We start from the raw sequence: 24819 nt of genomic DNA on the forward strand, positions 1-24819 counted from the left end.
TTCTTTTAATTGCATAGAAAGGATTGTTGTTGTATGTTTCTTTTTTTAAATATTTATTTTTTAGTTATAGGTGGACACAATGTTTTTACTTTATATTTATGTGGTGCTGAGGATAGAACCCAGTGTCTCACGCATGCTAGGTGAGCGTTCTACCTCTGAGCCACATTCCCAGCCCTGTATGTTTCTTAAACCATATTAATAGCTATAACCAAAAAAAAAAAAAGTTCTTATGGTCAAAAAGTATTGACAAATCTTGGTTACAATATTATTAAACAGACATTTTCCTTTTAGATTCTTTTACACGTATGTTTTATGAAACTCCAAAAAGTGTCTGTGATATTACCATGTAGTGTGAAGGTAATGTTCTGCACAGTGGTTAAATTAAATATCCTTTAACGTTTTCTCGTAATACTCAAGCCTTTTAGGTTTTCCTTTTAAAGAAATGTACTCAGGATGTCAGGTTATGGCTTATAAATAAACAATCATTAAAAATATAAATTCTTAATAGCAAGGACTTGTAGCATTCAGAGTGGCAGGAATAATGTGTTCTATTTTTTTTTCTGTACTTCATGATACAATGAAATAAAAAAAAAGTTGACTGATTTGTGTATGGTTAGAAGTTCCATCCATATGGAAACAAACCAGTTACTGAAACAAAATCATATTGGAAGATCTTGTGGCATAATATACAGCTTTATTGTTATCCTTCCTAAAACAGGTTTGCTGTTGTATAAACTGGATGTGCTTTTTCAGAACCCACTGTCTGACTGTGAAAAATGAAAAAAAAAATTAATCCACTTGGCTCAGTGGATTTGTCTCTGGAGAAAATGTCATTATTTCCTGTTCTTCCAACACCTATGCTGGTACTCACACTCCTGTAGTTTATGTACCACTACTTCATGGGCCTAGAGTGGAATGGAGGGTGCTGCTGCTGGGTAATGAACTCTAATAGAAATTATTTACAATTTTGATTACAAAACAAAGAAATATCTTTTCTGAGATAACAAAAATGTATGTGCTCTTGAAAATTCATTTTGTATATTCAGTATTTGGTAATGCTAACCAAACAGAAAGAAGCATTTATTTTTCTTAAATTTTGCTTTGTTAGAATGGCTGGGGTGTTCTATGATGGTTGCTTGCAGCTGGCAAATATAACATTAGAATGCATTAGCATGCATAAAAATCACACCTGTACATTTTAATATGTAACCATCATTCTGGTTTGGGGGAAAGAATTCCATTAATTAACCTTATTGCATTTAAAACGTACATGACTACAAACCAAGGTAGGTTAATATTATCTCTATAAAATGAGATCTGTTATAATTAATGCCATATAATACATAGTAGAGAATGTAAAAAAGGCAGTTATAAACAACACACTTAAAGTAGAATAGAAATGTTTAGGAAATAAATGCCAAGAAGAACCAACACACATAATACTATGATCTCAAAACTAGAAAAAGAGACTGCTTTATATTTTTCCTTAATGGTGCACCTTGACTACCTTAAATACCATAGGTCTTTTAAATCTGAAGCAATTCTTGTTTATTCATGCATCCATTCAAAATTCAGATTTAAACACCTAGAACCTACCATTTTTTTCCTGGATCAAAACATGTATCTGTGAATATGACAGAATTATGATATCTAATAATAAATAATTCATGCAAAAACAAAAATAGAATAAAATGAAAATGTGTATAATAAACCATAACTTCTCTATTTACTTCATTTTACTTCAGTCTCTATTTTACACAAATTTCAAAACACAATCAAGTTATTAAATTTAAATGAAACTCTTATATGGTCTTCCACCTATTAGGAAAATTATCAGAACACTATTGATTTATTTGTGCTATGATTCACTGAGTATCAACTACACAACAGGCTGAATGTTACCTGTGATGTACAATGGAGAATACAATGAATAGTCTAAAGCAAAAGCAGATCATTCAAAAGGTTAATGCAACAATAGAGAAATCTAGAATGAAAGATATAAAAGTTGTGTTTATTTAAATATAAAGTCTATTAAGTCATTTATTTGTTGACTTTTTTTTTCTTTTAAGGAAAGAACTCCATGCAATGAACTCTCCCCTTAGTAGGGCCTTCATAGTGTCCCAGAGATTTCAATATGTTGTATCTGTGTTCTCATTCACCTCTAAGAAGTTATTAATCTCCCTGGTGTCTTTTGCAACCCATTGTGCATTCAGTAGCATATTATTTAGTCTCCAAGTGTTGGAATAGCTTTATTTTTTTATTTTATCAATTGATTTTCAATTTTATTCCATTATGATCTGATAGAATGCAGGGTAGTATCTCCATTATTTTTTATTTGCTAAGAGTTGCTTTGTGGCATAATACATGGTCTATTTTAGAGAAGGATTCATGTACTGCTGAGAAAAAAAAAGTGTATTTGCTCATTAAAGGATGAAATATTAGTTTGTTTCCATAATTGTTGAAGTGAACAATTTACTTATAAATAAAATGTACAGAAGCTGTTAATTTCCATTTAAACACTTTTTTTAACTGTTACTATTGCACAATGCATTTGAAGGCATATGTATGCACAGGGCTCAACCATATGTTGTGTTTAATTATTAAAGTTCCCAAACATATGTCAAACTCTGGAAACTACACTACTCAAATTTAATAAATGCTAATACTTCACTAAATTTTTTTTAAATTAAGTATTATGGATATGGCTGAAGCCCTTTTTACAGCCTTCTCTAAACCATTTCCCCAACTTTCTTAAAAACATAACCACTATCCTGATGTTTTTGTTTTTACTACAAATGTATTTTTCTGTAATAAATTTACACACACACACACACACACCTATACACAAAGAGTGTATGGTATTTACATGGTATTTATACCACAGGTAGACACACATAGTTTTCTTTTGATATTAAAACGTGCAGAGAAACATACTACACCAGTGCAAGTATTCGCAAATTAATTTTTTCACTTAATTAAATAATCATTTTATGCAAATGGCTATTTTAAACTATTTACAGTATTTCACAATACAAAATTCCCAGCTTATTATTACCAATTACCCACTTGCTGCAAAAGGTTAGTAGCAGGCAAGGAAACTTGAGCCAAGATAATGTTGGGAACAATGTTGTAACAAAAAGTGGAAGGAAACCATCTAGTGAAAACGGAAAAGCTGTTGATGAAAGCAATGGAAGGGACTGGCAAGGGAAAACCTGAGTGGGCAAGTCTGGAATGACTCTAATGCGGTGTTTTAACCCGGGCACAAAGAAATTGTAACGTGGAATGAGTCTGTAAAGTGCCGGTAATGGTGAGCAGATGAGTATTTAATGGGAGATTGTAGAAGATCTCTTTAGCTTAATTTCCTAACTAAAGGGGAAAAAAAGACTTTCACTAGTTCTATTTCTGAGAAAATGGAAGCTCTTCCTTCATCTGGGCACGTCTAAAAACCTTAGGTGCTATATAAATAATAAACAAAGAGACTCTGGAAGGTAAAGATAATAACCAGACTCATGAGGAAATTCAGGACTCAGAAAAGACATGACGGTTAGTTACCTGGGATTGCCTTATATACTGTTTGAAATACCAGGTGCCACAAGGAAGGGCGTGCTATGGAACCTGCCAGGAGCGCACTTGGGCCGGAATGTCAGCCGGATTTTATCCCTAATGCAGTACTTTCTCTTGCTCTGAGAGGAGGAGTTCGGAATTACAATCTATGCCATTGGCTAATTTAACTGGGGCAGGCAAAAGAAAGGAGTAAATTAAAATGACTACCACTGGATCTTACATTCCAATAAGGCTAAAAACTGTATTATGGTAATGGATCACCAAATTCTATTTCTCGCATATGCCCTAGACTTCTATTTGAATAAATTCCAATCCAAAAATTACAATTGATGCAAACAAAACAAAGCCATGGAAGGCTGTTCTTCCTAGCCAATTGACCTAGAAGGAGGCCCTACCAAGAGAGACACAACCACTTTACTTCAGCCAAAACCTGTGGACAACTATGGCCCCCAATGCTCTCACACCAGCAAAGGCCAACTGAGGGGCATTAGATGTCCAGCCCCTGCAGGATGTAACTGCCCTTCAGTTGAGATAGTATCAAAATGGCAGAATAGGGAGTGAAGACTTTTATCCCAGCCCCACTACTCCCACCACCCAAGTGTCAGTGGAGAGAGAAGCCTAAACATCTATTCCCCCTACCTCCTGTGGAGCAGTAAAAGCAGAAGCTCTGTGGGAGCCTGAACTCCTGACCTGATAATACTAAAGAGGTGCCCTCCTTTCATGAGTGGATGGAGGCCAAATGAGAAACCTGGGACTCCACTCCACGGTGATACCCGGGACCCTTCCCCTTAACAGCTCAGGCTCTTTACTTGATGTAGAGGCCTGGACTCTAGCCCATTGCTCAATAGAAAGCATTTCTTAAAAATTAAAAAAAAAGAAAAGAAAAGAAAATAGAAGGGATACTATTAGGAAAGGAAAAGAGGACCAAGGGAGAGGCTGGGGGCAGGAGAGGTAATAGTGAGGGTGGACATGATCAAAGCACATTAACTGTATGTATGGAAATGTCACAACAAAACTCATTAATTTGTCCCATTAATAATATATTGATAATTATAATCAAAATAGAAGTGAGCATTAGTCCTTTTATCATTATTGCCTATATTCAGTGGCAGGATTCTAGTGGATTATCAGAGACTGGAATTTCCCATGTTGTTCTTTTCTTGATTTCTCGATTTTTCGGTACCTGGAATTTTTTTTTTTTTTTTTTGTACCAGGGATTGAACTCAGGGGTAGTATTCGAGCACTGAGCCATATCCCCTGCCCTGCCCTATTTTGTGTATGTGTGTATATACATATTTTTTTTTTTTTTTTGAGACAGGGTCTCACTGAATTGCTTAGCACCTCACCATTGCTGAAGCTGGCTTTGAACTCACAATTCTCCTGTCTCCTCAGTGGCTCCTCAGGTGCCAACGCACCTGGTGGAAAAATCATTTTTTTTTTTTTTTTTTGTCAAACTCAACTGTGTGGATGAGAATATTACATTGTGGTTGCTGTTCTTATACTATTTCTAGGATTTTTCTATGTTTTGGGCAGGAAACATGCCTTATCTGTATCACCCTAATCTGCTAATCCCTCCCATATACCTATCCATGTGCTTACGTATATTTATTTCATTACCTTAAACTCATTCACTAATAATTTCATATTTTTCAGTCTATCTTAAATTTAGTGAACACAACTTTAAGTTAGGAGTCTTAGTTATTTTCTAAGTGTTTATTTTGGCACCAAAATAATAGCATAATCCTGGAAACATTGTTGCTCTCAATTTTTTCAATCATAAAGTTGGTTGGATACTTTCCAAGGTCATTTCAGCAACAGTTTTCAAAGTTGACAGGCAAATGTTAGGGAAGAAGCAAAAGCAAAATAAAAAGGAAGGGAGAGAGGAAGTGGGGAAAGGAAAGAGAAGGGAAGGAAGAGAGAAAAGAGAAAGAAGACTGGAAAGAGGAAGTGAGAGGAGGGAAGGGAGAGAGGGAAGGAGGAGGAAGAGAAGAAGGAGGGAAGGGAGACAAGAAAAAGGGAAGGAAGGAAGGAGCAAATGAACAAAGGAAAGAAGTTGAATGGATTTTCAAGTAGAATGAAAAGAACAAATTTTAAGTAAATGTTAAAAAAATATTACACTTACTAAGAAAATGAAGAGCTACAGTGACTGTACAAAACTTTAACATTGCCCTTGACAGGGTTCCCCAAATAATATCCCCAAATATGGCACCTTGACATACTGAATATTTAAAGTGAAGAAATGTGAGTAAGAAAGCCTCTTACCTTTCCATTAAGCTGGTCATAAGACCCAGCTATCCCCAGTTTACGACTCTTAGCTCATTGCCTTTTGTTTTCCCATGACTCTAGGCTCTTCATCAATCTTCATTTAAAAACACTGAGGTTTCACCTATCTTTGCTTCTTTATTTCCTTATGAAGTCTCCCACATCACGCAAAACCTATGTTAAATAAATACGCTTGCTTTTCTCTCACTACTTTGTTATGGAGCCCTAAGCAGAGAACTTAGAATTATTTATATATATATATATATATAATTTTACTCTCTCCCTCTTTCCTTCTGTGAAGAATTAGTAGTTTTGGAAACAGCTTTTCACAGTGTTATTTTTTAACAACTTTCAACTGATCAAGTGTAGTCAGATACCTTGAAGTTTTTCAAATATTGGATAACTTTTCCTTTAATTCACAAATTCATTAAGCAAATATTTGTTTGAATATTTACTAGATTTCAGGCAAAGTAACAGGCTCAGGAAACACAATGCTGAGCAATATTTAACTGGACTTATATGCAGCATATAATCAGGAGTGGGAGACAATCATATGATAATATAAGTAAATATAAAATTATAATTGCAAGCAGAGCTATGAAGAAGATTGTGCCAAGTTACACTGGGGAAGACCTGTTTTGTTGTTGTTTTTGTTGTTATCAAGGTTTTTTTCATGAGCAAAATAGACACATATTGGCAACTAATATGTCATTTAGACTCAAAAGATTTCTTCTTATGAGAATCTATGGCTCTTCCTTTGCATTCTCCTTCTTAAATTATTATCACCTAAATAATTCAGTAAACAGTGTTTGCATTTCAGTTAAACTGTAGACTCTAGTGAAATCAAGAAACAAGAATGGCAATCCCACTTTTACAGACAGATGCATAAAATCTTTGTGTTGAAACACTGAACTTGCTGAAACTATAGTTGCCCCTTATTTACTTCTTTGAATTATCATGCATGGATTAACTTAGATTTGATTTTATGGTCTTCATTCTTGCATTCAGATGCTCCACACTAAAATAAGAATTATTTTTTGAACGGTTTCAAGCCTATGACAAAGAAACATCCTTCCCAGGGAAGTTTATACTGTATCTGCACTCCTCAAAGAACACATGTACCCCAAATTCCTCAAGCCAGTGACAAATTAGATGGGTATATAGAATATACTGAAGTCTATATATTATGGTACACTTCTTCAGCTACTGACGAAAAGAGAAGGCCAATGCAAATTGCTAATGATGGCTAGACTCTATTATCTACTGATGACAGGAAAGACATTTTTATGTAGTAGGGGAAAAGCCATTATAACTATATTACTTCATCATTTGCCTTATTATTTCTTACTTGTAGTTATAAAATAAAGGAAAACTTCTACAATTTTGATGGTACTAATAGGAAAATCTTACATCCTTAATTTATTTGATGAACCATTAATGCCAAAAGTATCAAATTTTTCTTTTCCTAATGAATGCTCTCTTGAACAATCCATAAAATATCAGCATTCTAGTTCATTAACTCTCCTTCTCTCTCATATCAACTGCCAGAAAACATGGTGTTTTAATTTACCTATGCATGTACATTCAACAATTCTCTTCAGTAGTCATGAAAGTTCAATACACAATCATAAAAGTAATTTAAGAGACATAATGTGAAGCACTTTTCAAATACTGTCTGGGACATTTTTTGGAACATAAGCCTAGATTTATACTCAGCTACTATTCAACTCAAAAATGTTGCTGACTTTTTAAAATGTATATTTCTTCCAACTTTCTCTGCCATAGAGATGACCAAGCAAATTGTCTTTTAAATTGTCAAACATTTAGTTGGCTATTTGAGATGAAATCTGACCCAGAAATACTTTCCATTTCTTCTCAAATATATTACAGATCACCAGCTAAATGTCAATATCACTACAATGCTTAATTGTTGCAACTGTACCACAGCAATCAAGTAAATTTCTATTTCAACTTAACTTTTTAAAGTGTTGCAAAACTTGAGACATATTTGATATCAAAATCAAAACTAAGAGTATGTTAAATTTTGCTACAATTATAATTCATTTTCTGGTAAATTCTTAAACCTAAGCCTTCATTTTATGAAATCTTCAATAAATTTCATAAAGAATAATTTAATGTATACATTTTAACTTTCTTTAAGCTTTCACCTGATCTCTCTACAACTACACTGAATATAACCCCAATATACATTTTTCTGAACAATCTTCCTTTAAAAATCATCTACATTTTTAAGATACATTTTTGAATGTTGGAAAAAATAATACTGACTCAACAAAAAGTTGAAAATTTGTAATCATAAATTTATAAAGTATTGATTTATAATAGATGTTACATTTTTGTTAACTTAGATCATTAAGAAAAAGCACAGCATTTTAATATATTAAAAATATGCTTTAAATCATCATTATACTCATGATAGACTCAAGATCAGATCTCTGAAACATGTTATTTCCAAAATATTTTTTTTCTTTTTGTCAAAAAATCACAGTCTTAGCCAGGTGCTATGGTGCACACCTGTAATCCCAATGGCTCAGGAGGCTGAGAGAGGAGGATTGCGAGTTCAAAGCCAGCCTCAGCAATGGTGAGGCACTAAGCAACTCAGTGAGACCCTGTCTCTAAAATATAAATAAAAAATAGAATTGGGGATGTGGCTCAGTGGGTGAGTGCCCCTGAGTTCAATCCCCAGTATAAAAAATCAAAAAACCTCTTTGGTGGGAGGGCTATAGCTCAGTGGAGGAACACTTAGCACATGTGAGACCTTAGGTTCAATCCAGTAGTGAATGAAGAACAAAAAACAAAAACAAACAATAAAACATTCTCTTGCCAGATAGAAAATGTTTACAGTAATCAGAATGGGAAGTGGGAGTGAGAACAGTAAGTACACAAAGAGAAACAGGCAGAATATCGAGTATCCTTACATAAACCGCAAAAGATGTGACATGGAGCTGACAAGAAAGCAATGGTTTAATCATTCATAGCTGATTGGAAATCAGAGGTGATAATTGTATACAGATCTGTCCATAAGCAACACTTGACTTCTATATCAAAAACTCCATTAGTTAACAAACCAATACAGTAAGTATGTCAGTTTGAGACATCTCTCAAACCATGAGTTAATCATTTTCTTTTCTTAGAGTTTTAGGGATATAATAGAGAACTAGGTAGGATTCATCAAGACTTCTTGAAGACTTCTCACTACTTACTCCACCTCTATACATGAGCACGTTCCTATCATCCCTGGTCTCTGAACCCATTTTCCATACCTATTAAGAGGTTTGAGGGTTGAATTTCTTTTGATGACCACAGGAATGTTATCTAGTAGATCAACCCTGTATTTAAAATTTGGGAAATTTTCAGTAGGAAAATAATAAGGATAGATATAACACTCAATACTGTAACCAAAACCAAAAATACTTTACTGCCACAGACTGTGTTTTTCCATTCATAATTGGACATTATGTGGCATTTTTTCTCCAAAGAATTCAGAGTGACATATAATTCAAGAACTAGACATAATGACAATTTTAATTTGAAGGGAAATGGGAAGGGAGAGAAGAAATTTCAGAGATTGCTTTCAATATCTCTGTTATTTTCGCTACCTTTCAAAGGGGAACACCCCTGGATCTCTTTTAGAAATCAAAATATAGACTAAATATAGAGCATCCTAAAAATGTGTGCCAGATGTATCATATCTAGGGCTTCTCTCACCCCAGGGTATTTGCCTACTCCCACTTGACAAATCCCAAATATTTTTAGCACTTCAAAGTCTCTTACTTATTGCTTGCACAGCTGGTAGCTAAAAATACTTACACTGTATAATGTTACTTTCTAAGTCAGAGATTGTTCTTCCATCATTTATTCAGAAATGCTTTCATAATTAGAGCCCTGGTAGAAGCAAGATGGTTCAGAATGGAAAAGGTCAGGGCAAGAAGTCCATCCTCTAAACTGAAATAAAGTCAGGGGTCAGCTATTTTGAGACAATGGATTTTGTGCATCAAAAGGAAGGTATCAAAAGTTAAGACAATTTTTACAAGAAGAGACAGATGGGACCATGTTAGCTAAATCTTCAAAATAATCTTGATGATGAGGCTGTCTATTACCGTCAAAGTGGACCAAGCACCCTGGAGAGGTACAGATGGGCAATGACAGACAAAATGATAGAGCTAGGGATAAACTGAGGTTCAGGGATAGGAATTGCAGGCTTTTGAAAAACTGGTCCACAAAGTAATTTAATTATAAAAATCAAGCATCTGTGCCAAAAAAAAAAAAAATCAAATGTATGGTAATTTAAGGGCAAGTTGGAAGTACAGTTTCTTTTACTGTAGGTAAAGAAGTAATGAAAACCAACAAAGTGGATGAGAAAAGAGGGTGATTGAAAGAGTAGTAGTATTCAGATGGGAAAAAGACCAGAATTAATCAATTATTGGAAACTGTAATACCTAGGTCAGAGAAAGAAATTCTGCATAGGATGTGAACTGTGTTCTATGTCTGGACTTGTCTGAAGGACAGGGCTAAGGTGATTTTTATGCTGCCCTTATGATGAAAAACATGAATTAGAGGACTGAAGCAGTTTTCTCTGTATTCTTAAATTACAGCTCAAGAAAGCACTGAGTAGAAATGCCTCTCACTTTAAAATACAGTATTGTTTTCTATTTCAAGTGCTAGTCAATTGTTCTTTCACTAACATGAGTTTATTTTTCTCAGAAATACATCAGGTTTTCTGAAGTGCTTTGGAAAAAAATATTTCTATGTCTATTAAAGTAGTTAATAGATTTTATTCTAAAATAATGTACAATGACTGTTTTTAACAGGGCAGTTTTTTAAAGACCACTCTGTGACTTGCCACATCCAGATTTTAAATGATAAAAATTATAACAATGTAAGTCTGTCAATTTTAGAACTGCTTTTATGATAGGGCACACCTGGGAATACAGGAACATTTCCAAAAAGATCTTGAAAACCCCAGTTCCTCTTCACTAAGCCCCCAAAATGTATGAGCTGCCACTCAGTTTTTCATTCCTTTGAGTAGCCCTGTACTTGTGAAACAAACTGCAGAGCAGCTGTTTCTTTATTTTTTATTTTCCTGGCAGACATCTAGCTGTGATCTGTAATTCGGTAGAAACTAAGACATAAGAGTAAAGCAGCATGATTTTTAAAAATGAGATCAAAGATACAAAAGCATTAGTGAAAATAAAAGTTCTATGCAAATATATGCTAATGTTCCCTTAGATTGATGTTACAGGTAATTCTGAAGCAGGAATTAAGAAAATCGCCTAGCAGTTTCTATCTTATATATTTCAATGTTAGATGCGGGAATATGGATTAGAAAATGCTAGCTAACAAAGGTGAGGTATGACATTATTCCCTTCCCAGGTCCATTTGAGGCTGTGTAAAGAAATCACGTGGAGTGGACAGTTTCTTTGATTTTAAACAAAAGAATAAAACAGAGTAAAACATCTCTGCTCCAGGTTCCCAGGTCTTTAAGACTGCAACCACAGATGGCTCCACCTTTCCCTCAAGCTGAGCCTGCATTAGAAGGTTTACCAGGTGCTTCAGCTTGATGTCTGGAATGCAGTAATTAATTCTAAATGGTCACATATTGCACCAGTCACAGTTTTCCTTGCCACCTGCCTTGATGACACAAGCGATAGGTTTTTGTTTTAAGTGTTTGGTCTAGCAAATTTTTTTTTTCTTTCTGGGGCCCTCCCCCAGTCTCTAAGGCAGGTCCTCTATCATCCCAGATTAGCTTCCCTGTGCTTTCGATTTTACGATTTTACTGTGCCTCCTGGCCACCATTGGGAAGACCACCTAGCATATTAACTTTCCCAGGTACTCTAATTTTAGACTTCCCTACTGGTAGGGCTTTGTTTCTGCCATACTTTTTCTTCCTGCTGAATTAGAATCTTTGCACTGATACCTGATTGAACATAGCTAACTTGCCCCCTTTCTTCCCACTGTGCACATTTAGTGACACAGCTGCTCCTGCACGCCCAGCAGTTGCAGACGGATTGGTTTCCTCAGCTTTTTTTGAAAATGGGCATCTGGCAATGGCTTTTCTCTCTTTGCTATAATGCTTGATTCTTAAGATCCTACTATCATTTACACATGAGCCGTCGCAAATTATTTTAAACTAGAAGCAAATACACTCAAATGTAAGTTGTTTTCAGAGTGGTCATTTTGGTTTACAATTTTCCTTTAGAAGAAAAGTTTTAACTAGTCATTATATTATATCCCCAATTTATTACGTACTTACCAAAACATTGAACCCCTGTGGAAACCAAACTGTAGATGCAAAGGGTTACTGAACATGAGTCTGGCTGTACCCCTAGTGTCTGAGCCAACCATCATTGTCCTCATGTTGCCTAGGAGCCTCCGCTAGCCTCAAGTGCTACCAATGCCCCATATCATTTTGTGATTAGGAAAAAAAGACACTCCTTGAAAGAAGATATCACAGATTCATCAGAGGTATGAAGAATGGGGTCCACATATGACTCCAGGTACATATTTTATTTCCAGTGAAAAAGCAGGGGTATAGTCATGTAGGAGTCAATGAGGACTGCTGTAACAAAATTCCACAGACTGCATGGCTTAAGCAATAGTAATTTATTCTCTTCCAATTCTGGGTGCCAGAAGATGACACCAAGATGTTGGTAGGTTTATTTTCTCCCAAGGCCTCTCTCGATGGCTTATAGATGGCCACCTTCTCACTGTATTCTCACATAGATTTTCCTCTGTGCACATCAATCCCTGGTATTCCTTTGTATTTACAAATTCCCTATTCTTATAAAGACAACAGTCAGATGTGATTAGGGCATACCCTGATGACCTCATGTTACTTAATCATTGTTTTAAATAAATTATTTCCAAATATAGTTATATTCTAAAGTACTGGAGACATCAACATAGGAATTTGGAAATATACAATTCAGTCTACAACAGATAGGAAGTACCAGTCTCTTCACCAATGGCACAGGGTCCTGGAATGGCATGAACCCTGAGTGAAAGACTAAGACTAGAACTGTGACTAGAGTACTTAGATTTGGCTCAAAGATCTACTTATTACTAAAAATTTTCATGTAAATGAAACTAGTACTAATTAGTACTAATCTGACAGACCATTGAGAATTAATAACAAATAGTGCCTCTATCACTATATACAAGGATTTGAAAAAAGACATGCTTTCACCAAATATACATACATAATATAGTCCTAGATCAGAATTTTTAAAGGAAATTAATTCAGAGATTTTAGTTATTTGTAGTCTTTTTTTTTTTGCATCAACAACAACAACAAAAAGTTTATTATCAAATCTACATGAGTATCTATGGTACACTAGGCAGTTTTAAAGCTGGGTCACAGAAATGAACAAAATAGACATCCCTGTTCTCATGGAGATTGCTGTATAACAGAGGAGATAGCATATGGAAGACAGTAATACACAATGAGAAATACTGTTTCTATGAATGAAAATAAAACTGAATGAAGAGATGAAGAGAAAGCACTTAAGAGTCCTGAATGAAAAGAGTTGAGTCATGTGAGTCTTTTGTGGAAGAGCTTTCTAGGTGGGGTGCTTAGTATATACAATGGCTTGTCTTGTGTGACAATTACCCAGGAAAGTGGCTAGGACTATAGAGGTAATATATGCTCTAGGAGAGTTAGCTGGCACCTCTAGGCTTAGAGGGGAAAGTATTAATGTCTATAATACTTTAAGATAAGTTCATAAGAAAAGGACAAACTAAGGCATAAGAATAGGTAAATCACAAAGATATCCAATAGGTCAAAGAAAGCAAGAGAGTATGTTCAAGACATCATGCAGACATGAATTGCAAATTCAAACAATAAGTGAATATAGTAGTTTCATCAATCCTATTAGCCAAAAAAGGAACAGCAAATAACAGAATTAACAGAGTCAAGCTCACAGTTGACTATTGTGGACATAAATTACTATAGTTATTTGTGAAGGCAATCCAGTAATATCTTTTAAAAATGAAAACATCATCTGATTTAACAATTTCATTACTGAAACTCTACCTTACAAGCAAAAAAAAAAAAGTGTACCAGTTGAAAATGTCTATAAAAACATTTCTGGGGGCTGGGGATGTGGCTCAAGTGGTAGCACGCTCGCCTAGCATGAGTGAGGCACTGGGTTCGATTCTCAGCACCACATAAAAATAAAATAAAGATATAGTGTCCACCTAAAAAAAAATTCTTATAGTAGGAAAGCCAAAACAAAACAAAACTAGAAACAACATAAATTAGTGTCACTAGAAGAATGGTTGCATAAACCATAGAAAATTCTAATTATAAATATATGTTTTATGATTCTTTAAAGCATTTTAAATTCTTCAAACCTGTAGGGATGTCTGTGATAGCTTAAACAGAAAGCAAACTTATCTGCTTAACCCTATTTTTGTAAAATAAAGGCATTTTCATTCTATACATGTCTATATTTTTATATATATCTATGAGCATACAAAAGTGTGCACAAATATCTATACCATGTTTTTATTCATTAACCCAGAAGAAAAGTGAAAATTATAGAAATAGTATTATTTTTAAATAAAAGAAAAATATGCATGTCAAAGACATTTGTACTAAATTATATTTTTTTTCAGAGATTTAAAAAGGGAAACACTGCCAACCATATATTTTTGATTTCTAAGCACCATATATGTCTACCATATATGTCTCATGAACTCACCACCAAGAAAAATTGAATTAGTTAATTTGTCCTCAATAAACACAGCTTTATTCAGGTAAATAAAAAAAAAAATGGAGAGTGAGCATTATAGACTTCCCCATCTATTCAGATTATAGTGAAATGTGAAGACAAATATTCAGGAGTGACCTATGTAAGTGTCTACTTTTTAAAAAATAAACCAGTTAGTTAATTTTAACAAAGAAAGGGATGGTATCTTAGTTCATTAACAGGAAATCTTGATCAAGGAGCTCCATGGCATGTCCACTTGGAAGCCAACATTCTCAGACCCCTTATGCTATGTGTCAGTCCCTGTAACCCTCGATACTATAACAAAAAGCTTTCACCCTATTTATCTTTACTTTCAGATGACGGTAATGAGATCCAGATATGCTGAACCTTGTGATTAAACAAGAATGTAAAACAAGGACAGACAGAAAACATGGAATATAAAACACTTTGCTGTGAGTTACTCTGTCCTCAGAAAGCATTTGTCTATTAGCAGAACTGGATGTGGTTTAGAAATCACAAAATTTTATGTCTTTTGTTAACATTCAAATGATCTTTTCTTTCCCATTCCAGAGTTAGAAGATGAATAGTTTGTGTCAGTCTAATTTATTAGAAGACAATCTATTGAATTTATTTTTCCTCAAAAGTGAAATCACAATTGAAAGTTTAAATGTGGCATTCAATGTGGCCTATGAAATCCATTCCTATTATGGAAATCAAAATTACAGAATAGGTTGATTGTCCCATTGGTGGTTATAAAGAACACATTATACTTCTGCCTCATGGATACATATATCCAAGAGGCAAACCAGAAAAAAAAAAATGTATATTCCAGTAAACAGCTTTAGCTAGAATTAAAATGAGTGATCACTTTGATAAACTTTAAAAGAAGTTTGGTACACAAATGTTCTTTTATAGCATATGAATATATAATACACCCAAATTGTACAGATATTTTATATCTCTTGGAGTCTTCAATTTAGAATGCAATAATTTATAAAATAATAATTCATAAAAATAAAATTGTAAATGCCAAATTAGTTCAAAATAATGAGTTCAAGAGAACACAAAATAAATTTAAAGGGTCGGAGAGTATCTCTTAGCTCAAATATCATAAAAAGGAACATTTTAAAACCATTATATCTAATTCCAAAACATGACATTCCCCAGTAACAACCTTTGATAAATTATTCTAGTGGTATAAGATAATATTAATAAATTGAGTTATAAATGCACATTTAATGCTTCACATTGGGTATCAATTTTGACATACAAATAGAAACAGGATGGGAATGACAGGTTGTAAAAATGGTAAATTTTTGATTCTAAAGCTCTATCACAATCCTGTGCCATTTGTTTTTCACTACAAGCTGTTCCCAGAAAAAAAAAAAATCTAAGTACAAATTCTTCAAGGAAGTCAGAAAAATCAACTTTAAATAAATAAAAGGTATTGTCTTTTAGAATGCTTTGCATTTTTATCATTAAAATCATTCAGAGAAAATCAGTTTTATCAGTGGAAATTAATCCCAAACAATTTTTAAAATGTTGTTGATATTAAAATAGATCTTTATTTCCATTTCATATCCTCTCTCTCATCTTCTTGCATCATGTTTATTCCTAAATTTATACTCTCCTTCCTGGTAAGGAGGGAAATTGGCAGCTACCCTGTGAGCTATTTCTCTACCTATCATTGTGGACACAGGAGCATGAAAGAAGGCAAATTGACCTGGTCTTATTTTCTAGTAAACGTGCCAGGAACCAGCCTCCCAGGTAACAAATAAATGGCATTTGCTAGTAAGATTCCTCATCCATAAAATTCTTTTAGTAGATGTTCCATGGTTTGGGGTTTCTGAATTTCTTCTAGGAAATAAAGTTAGAACTGATGAATTTTTGGAGTGTGTCACCATACAAATATCATGTAAACCATACAATTATTTGATTATAAAATGAAGATGTTCCGTAATCTAAAATGAATCCACACCTTCCAGAGAGACCTCTTCTATTGCTCTGGGTCAGAGGGTGTACTGGATTCAAGACAGAAGGACTTTAGGAGCTATTCTTGGAGTCCCAGAGCCCTCCTGGATTCACCAGTCTCTCAATTACATGTGTGTTTGAAATCATTATCAAAACCTGATACTTGACTCGATCACATCCATTTCCTTGTTTTGATTCACTCCTTCTCTTCCTCCAGCAATGTATTTCTTTCTCTCTCTCTCTACCCTTACCATATCCATATATATCAATTTCTACCTTTTCACAACCCTCCTTCCTTCCCATTCACTCTTCCCTAACATCTTAAAATCACTGAACCAAAGAGCATCTTGAAGATGATCTAAATCAGTTCCCTCATTTTATCATTGAGGATATTGACTTCTGGAAAAATTATATGAACTAAAATAATGATATATATAGTCTAGGTCAGGACTTTTCACTTGATAGCATCGCTCTTGCTATCTATGTCACTTGCTGTAGCAATCTGTACACAAATATTTACATATCTCATGTCTTTAGGTTGTAAAGTCCTGGCAGATTATTTTAGTCAGCTTTCTTCGTTGCTGTGACTAAAGGATCTGACCAAAACAATTGTAGAGGAGAAAAGTTTATTTGGAGGCTTATGGTTTTAGAAGTCTCCATTTTTCCAGGCTTGAAGTGAGGTAAAACATCATGGTGGAAGAATATGTCAGAGGGAAACAGCTCACATGGTGATCAGAAAGCAGAGAGAAAGAAAGAGACTCCATGTACCAAATGCAAAATATATACCCCATAGCCATGCCCCAAATTAACCAATTCCTCCAGCCACACCCCACCTGCCTTTAGTTACAACTCTGTTAATTCCATCATGGATTAATACACTAATTATGTTAAGGCTATAATTCCATCATTTCTCCTCCATACCTTCTTGCATTGTCTCACATGTAAGTTTTTGTGGACACCTGACATCCAAACCATAACACAGATAGGAACTACATCTATTTTTTTATTTTAATTATGCTTAGAAAATTATATGTCCCCATTGAAATGCTAAATAAATTAACACATAAATGAATGAATTAGTTTTTGTATCTATAAAATGAGTTTTACACTAGATAGTGATCTATATTTTTACATCACCTAAATCTCCTAGAGATTTATTTAACTGTTAGTTTTCTAATTCTTTTCTTTCCAACTTTTTCATACTGCATGGAACACCCACACTCAACTTCCTCTAAATAGATTTAGATTCAACAGATGTGTGGTAAATCCTGAAATTCTTTTTTTTTTTTAAATAACACTACAGGATATTATAATTAAGCACCAGGTATGAGAGAAAAATATATGTGATTCAATTAGCTGCTCTCTAAATCTAACTGAAAGGTCTGTCTAATCTATTTATAAAAAAATCATACATCAATATTGGAGGATTGTTATAAATACTTTACATGTATATAAAATGTACTTTACTCATTGGAATCTCCATATAAACTGGTATAAACAAATTTCAATTATTAATAAACTTAGATGTCCATGTCCCATAGGAAATAGTTTGAATACACCATATTCATGTGATATATTTGTTTTAAAATTCATGGCAACAAATGCTATATAAATCTTTATTATGTAACATTGAGAGAAAGGCTTAAAATGTTTTATGGAGTGTATGGTTACACATTTTTCACCTTTCAGTTAATTTGTTGTAAGGTTGGAATAATTTGATCTCTTGTCATGTGAACATATGGAGCATATGTCTGGTAAGAATGCTGCTGAAATTTTATTAAAGTTATAGTTTCCTTTATATCAGGTCCCTAAGAGAAATAATTCTTGTGTTCCAGAATGCCAAGACAACTGTTTTATTTTTATCTAATGTGTGGAATAAAAAACCTTATCCTGTTTCTTGTTTACATTGTTTCCTGGAGACCTGAGAGTCGATGTAAGGCTCATCTCCAGCCAAAGCACCTGCTCTGGCAGCTTGCACTTGATCTACTGACTTCACTCCCTGCTTCATTCTAATTGTAAACACCTTCCCACCTTCACAAGATTTCTTTAAGCACTTTTTTCTTCTACAGTTGACATAGTTTTACAAACAGTCTTGAACACATTTTAGAACAGTGTAGAGAAATAAACACATATATGGAAAGAGTCTATCAGATACCACATTATGAAAATAAACCTTTGGTCCAGTTGCCACAAAGATCTGCAATCTAGCTCATTTATCTCTCTGTCATACAAAACCCTACCCTCCCCACCAGATCAAAAGGTTGTAGGTAGGGAGATGCTGCATCTGTCTTGAAAGTCACGGTGAATGTCATTAGTATTTGTAATAACATACTCTCTAATGTGATTCCAATTTAACAAAATTAATACTATAAAAAGGGGTCAATTTCTTTTTTTTAAGAGAGAGAGAGAGAGAATTTTTTTAATATTTATTTTTTAGTTTTTGGTGGACACAACATCTTTATTTTTTTAATGTGGTGCTGAGAATCGAACCAGCGCCCCGTGCATGCCAGGCCAGCACGCTACCGCTTGAGCCACATCCCCAGCCCTCAATTTCTTTTTAATAACAGTAAAATTATATAGACTATACTTTGTAAACCCCCATATAATTACTAAGGAGAGTTCTAAATTATGATTATTTTAAAAGTAGTTCTATAAGTTAGACAGCTTTTTTTTTTTTTAATTTCCTGTACTAAATTCCAGGATTTAATGTGGTTATATTTCAGGGATGAGAATTAACATTATCTTTCCTATGCTTGAAGTGGATACATAGAAAATTACTCTCTTATATCTGTCAAGCCTTCTTCATAATATGCAGGCTTAGAGCTCTTGGATGTTTTCTCTTTCGAACTGCTTTGAAGGATAGACCTTCACCTCTGGTGGCTTCTGCACTTAACACATGTCTGAGTACAAATTCAACTACTTTTCTTCTCTACTGAACTGTGTAATTATTAGGATATAGGAGGTCATGACTGACATTTAGAATCAGGCCCATCTCAGAATTTAGGTTGTTAATCAGAATTATTATACAGGGAAATCTGTTACTTTTGCAGATTAAATTATTTTACCATAGCAATGAATGTGGATCATAGATTCTGAGTCAGTCTAGGACCACAGAAAACAGACTATACTAAAACTACTTAAATTCTATGTATACATTTGAAATCTCACAAATAAAAAATACAGCTACTTGTGAGCCAACATAACAAATACTTTTAAAAAACTTACTTTTTTGCCATGTATATATTTAGAATAATACTAAATTTTATTTTAACGGTGAGTGCTTCCTTTGGAAGGAACCAAATACATGCTAAAATATCTTGCTTTAAGAAGACATCCCTCTTGATACATAGGCTAACAGTACTCATTTATTTCAGAGTTCCACATCATTTTCTGGTTAACAATTGAGCCTGAATTCCATTCCCTCATGTGTCATAAAATTTCTGCTTGTTTCTGCTCTAATAAATGAATGTTTCATATTACCAAGTAATTAAATCTCAATTACTTGAGGAAATTTTATTTTCACTACACTTTTTGGTAAACAAATATGATGAAAAGCATGAACAGTTTATAAGAATAAGCTTTAGATCTATCCAAGATACCCCAGCAAAGTAAGAAGAATATGGATATGCAGCTAATCATGATGCCTCCTCTGTTAAAAATGCAGCTCTAAAGAGAAATATAATGTATCCATCAATAATAAATAATATGATTGAAGTTTGAAAGCTGAGTGATGCCTCCCTAAATAAATTACAACATTAATTTTATTTTCCAGGACAAAATCAACTAAAATTGTCATCCTTTCCATTTGCCTTTTACTGATGAATACAACATATTCCTCTGATGTGTTTCAATTGCTTTCCACTTTGCATATAAGAAATTAAAGAATTTACTACAAACACAAATGTGCATACATCCAAGGTCACTGGCAACACTACCTCATTTTATTATAGAATCAGGAAGAAACTTTTTTTTTCCCCACAGAGTTTGGACACTGATGCCATGGAGCATTTTACAAAGATAAAACCTTAATATGCATATTAACTCACAAATATGTATACAAGTCTATGTCCCATTCTGCAAACTGCTATGTAAAACTTGAGAACGGTACCACTATTTCCATTGACTTTTGAATATATAGAGACACGAGTGACAGCATATAATTCATTTGTATCTTGAGATTTTAAACCATATTGTCTAAATTTATTGTAATATAAACATTTTCTTCAAATGTTTAAAATTAAAGATTCAAGTGAAACAAGATACTTCTCATTTCTGCTCATCAGAGAACAATAACTCTTGCAAAAAAAAAAAAAAAGCTGTGAAATTTAATGTAACAGATGTCCCTTAAGTGAATTGGTGATGCTACTGAATACAGATCTAACATCTTCTAATTATAATTTAACTGAACCAAAAAAAAAAAAACTACAAATAGTTTCTATAATTCAAATAGCACCAATAATTCTAATACATTATTATATATTCTTTAAAGCACATGTCGGTGGATTCTTATGTTTCTTTAATAGGATTTACTGTACTATGGAAAATGGAACAAAGATTCACTAACTGCTTGTCTTGTCTTTTCTGCAACACATCTGTAAAATGCTCTAAGAGATATTCTATTATCATTCCATGAGAGATTATTCTCTTATTGCTCAAGTTCCATTACCAAGGTAGTTTTTGCTAATAATAATGACCACATATTTTTAATATATTTTTGTTATTTCTGGATAAACCTTAATAATTTCTTTCCTTAAATAGTTCTTTCCTCTCTTTCAGATATTGACTAATTTTGAGTTCTCTTATTTACTACTTCATCTACCTATAAAATAAGAACAATTATCAATTTTAATACTTCTTATTTCCTTCAATTTTCTCATATTTTTTTCTTTGGATTAAAATAGAATGGGAACAGTGGCTTTGGATTTTAGGAGCAATATTATTAGTGCCATGTGGCAACAAACTATCTATCCCCCACTTTTGTGTACTATAACATCAAAGTTTGATACTTACCATTCCATTTATCCTGCCAATCTTAGTATAATGTGCATGAATATCAAATAAAATACCTCATAATCATTATTTTGATCTAGAAATGTTTGAAGTGTATATAAGGGCATAATAGATGGTTCTCTATTCTGATAGAGAGGCAATTTGATCTCCTGATTCTACAGATACACTTTAAAAGAGGAAGCTGTTGAATCACTTACTTGAACTTGACTCAAATAGTATACTAGACCAAAAATTTTGTGCACAACTGTAGGCTATAACACAAATATTCAACTGCCTTTCCTGTAGACTCCTTATATTCCTCATTATATATGTTCCAACATGTGCATGTATAGCCTTTGCACTATTGAATTTGATGAGTTCAGATCATTTAAATATTAAATTTTAAATAGGTACATTATATTTCAGCTAGTTTTGTTAGCTGAAGAATTTGTATCTGCATATTTCAACAAATCATCTTCCACCCAAAACATTAAACAACCTGTTACAAAAATTCATAAAAACACATAAACCTCAACAAAAGTGACATTATTTTCCTTTCAAAACCATACAACACATTTCTAAAATTTGGGGTAGATGTCAAGGCTTCATAATACAAAATATCTCTGAAAATATATTCTGTTTCTTAATGTAGAATCACTAAGTGTTGCTTAAGAACTGAGTTTAACATTTCAATGCCACTGTGACAGAAATAATAGCCACAGAAAATGTCATATAATCTAACTTGTATTATTACATAAGCATTTCTCAAAAATTCAAGATTCATTCATACCTATTCAGTGAGTTTTTGAAAATCTGAGCCCTTCATATATGGACCCAATATCCAAGGCAACCTACCCATAAAGAAGCAGGAATCTAACTCTATATATTAAAGGTTTAAAATAAATACTAGAACACATAAACTCAATAGCCTTCCATAGTCTTCCTCCCAAAATTAAAATGGTCTTTGAAACAAAAATAGCTCAGGAACTTACCATGAAGAGTTTTCATTTTACATGATTAATATCTTTTAAACTCACAAAAATATGTTGTTTTGTTGATAATAAAAATGTAAGATGATTTAAGATCTTAAATGTATACATTTCAAATACATGTTACAGAATCCACTTGAATTATTTTTAAACTATTTACTAGCTTAACCTTTTGTAGAGAAACTGCCCCATGGTCCCATCAAGTCTTATCAGTCAGAACTGAACCTTGCCAGAAGCAGGAGCCTGAGAAGACACGTTTTAAGATTTCACAATGATTCCATATTGACTTATACTTTTAAAACACTTCCCAGGGCAGTAGATTGGACCTTCAGGTTTTGTTTAAGACCCCCAAGCTGTTAATTTCAGCTATAAGCTACCCTGTCCAGACCAAAGCAAAGGAAACGTTAGCAAAACCCAAACAATATTTTAAAATATTGTGGTAGATGCTGTTCACCTTCCATTTTTGCAAAGGGCTCTTTATATACAGATCTGATGCCACATGTTTTGGCAAGAACAGCACTTTCACGTTTGTTACTCAAACCAATGTCCTAAAGTAAGTTTTTGATTATATCATCTTTGGCACAGTTATTCAGGAAGTAAAAACGATGAATGTTACTAGGGAGGCTGCCTTGGGACTGGCTTCTTTGACAAGACTCTTGCTCACACTGTTACCATGGCTTGCATCCCTTTGATCCAAGTCATGACCATGACTATCGGCCTGATTATTTCTGGCCAACATGATGTGGTAATGACTGGGAGTGTTAAATTAATGTCGAATGTGACTATCCATCACTCAAGTAAAATGAAGGAAATGAAAATTGGTCTCAATAAAGCCAAAACTCTGGGTTACAACTGCCTTTATTTTCTATATTCAGATTGAGTTTCCTATTACCTGAAGTCACTACAGAAGATATATTCTCCAACAGTAAGAACAAAGACTACTCTGAAGACCAATTGGCTGGTGCTTGGGTTGTTTTTTGACTGGAATAAGAACATGTGCTCCATTCTCACAGTCTGGCAGAGGAAAGCACAGGATAAATTATTCCTTTTTGATATTCTACCCTTCAAAGTATCAGGAAGAGATAGTTACCAAAGATAATGGTGCCTGTCCTCCTTCACCAGAGCATATGGCCAAACCTGCCTTCATTAAGCATGGTAGTGACAGCTGCAAATTCTTCTTTACTCTCCAATGGCATTTCTGCAACACTGAACAGAGGACAACTTGGCAGAGGACAATGGTGTGGCTAGAGGTTATAAACCAAATGCATATTTGAGAGACTTTGTATATGTGTTCCATTATCCAAACATCAACTTTTTTTAGATCAACATATACTACTCCAAAAGATCCAGAAACAGCAGTATTACCAATGAAAAATATGGATGTTTTTGAATTTCAGAAGGCCTCCACAGATCAGATTTTGACTAATTTTGAAGCAATGGATTCTGATCGGTTTGTACAAAATTTCATGAGTAGGAACCAAAACGTTGGGTTGCTTCCTTTGGGGAAGTTTAATAACTGGGTGGATCACTGTCCCTCAGACACCCATTTGGAGCCACAGATTGTTGGTTGGTCATAACAGAGACTAAAAGATTGCAGGAAGCTAGTATGGCTTAGTGTCTGCCTGGGGGACAGGGCCATGCCATGCTATGATAATGGAAGCGTGTCCAAAAATGATCTAATCTATCCAGAGGAGGTGACCTGATCTGTGCAACCCTCACACTAGGCAGTGCCATTTCAATGTATTACTAAATGACAACTGTAGTTCCCACTTCCTTTTACCAAAACAACATCTGTGGCCTTCTGTTAAATACTTTGCAATTAAGGCAGTGTTCCGAATTTTCAAGAATCATTGTACACTACTCTTTCAGGGGTTTCTAAATTCCCAGAATAAGCAGTCGTTTTTGATCCCTACTGTCATTAAAGAATAAGAGTGGTGGCAATTTGAGAAAGAGGTTAGCTGAGATCTGGAAATATCTTTGTAACATTTTCAAGTTATATTTGTTCTTTTTTTGTTCAAAGATAAGTGTTTTCTCTAAATTACAAACCAATGTTTCTTAATTAACTATAAAAAATGATTTATAATCTAAACATCACTGAAAATTTATATATATATATATAATATATATATATATATATATTTTAATTGAATTTATATATATATAATATATATATAGTTTAATTGAACAACAAAAAAATTATATATATATATATCTATCATGTTGGTCAACCTTAAAAGGTAGAGGTATATTGGAGGCAAAAAAAAACAAAAAACCTTGTTGTAGTTTAGGGTAAAAATTCCTTAATAGTGTGT

At 33.7% G+C, this 24819-nt stretch overlaps 1 pseudogene; it reads left to right on the forward strand.

Annotated features, from left to right (window-relative positions):
• The first annotated feature begins 1270 nt into the window (after positions 1-1270).
• On the forward strand, positions 1271-23828 carry LOC124105329 (trifunctional enzyme subunit beta, mitochondrial-like; annotated as a pseudogene).
• The last annotated feature ends 991 nt before the right edge of the window (positions 23829-24819 follow it).

The sequence above is a fragment of the Marmota monax genome, unplaced genomic scaffold (genome assembly GCF_021218885.2).
Source record: "Marmota monax isolate L192 unplaced genomic scaffold, Marmota_monax_Labrador192_F-V1.1 WCK01_AAM20220418_F8-fsc00165, whole genome shotgun sequence".
NCBI lineage: Eukaryota > Metazoa > Chordata > Mammalia > Rodentia > Sciuridae > Marmota > Marmota monax.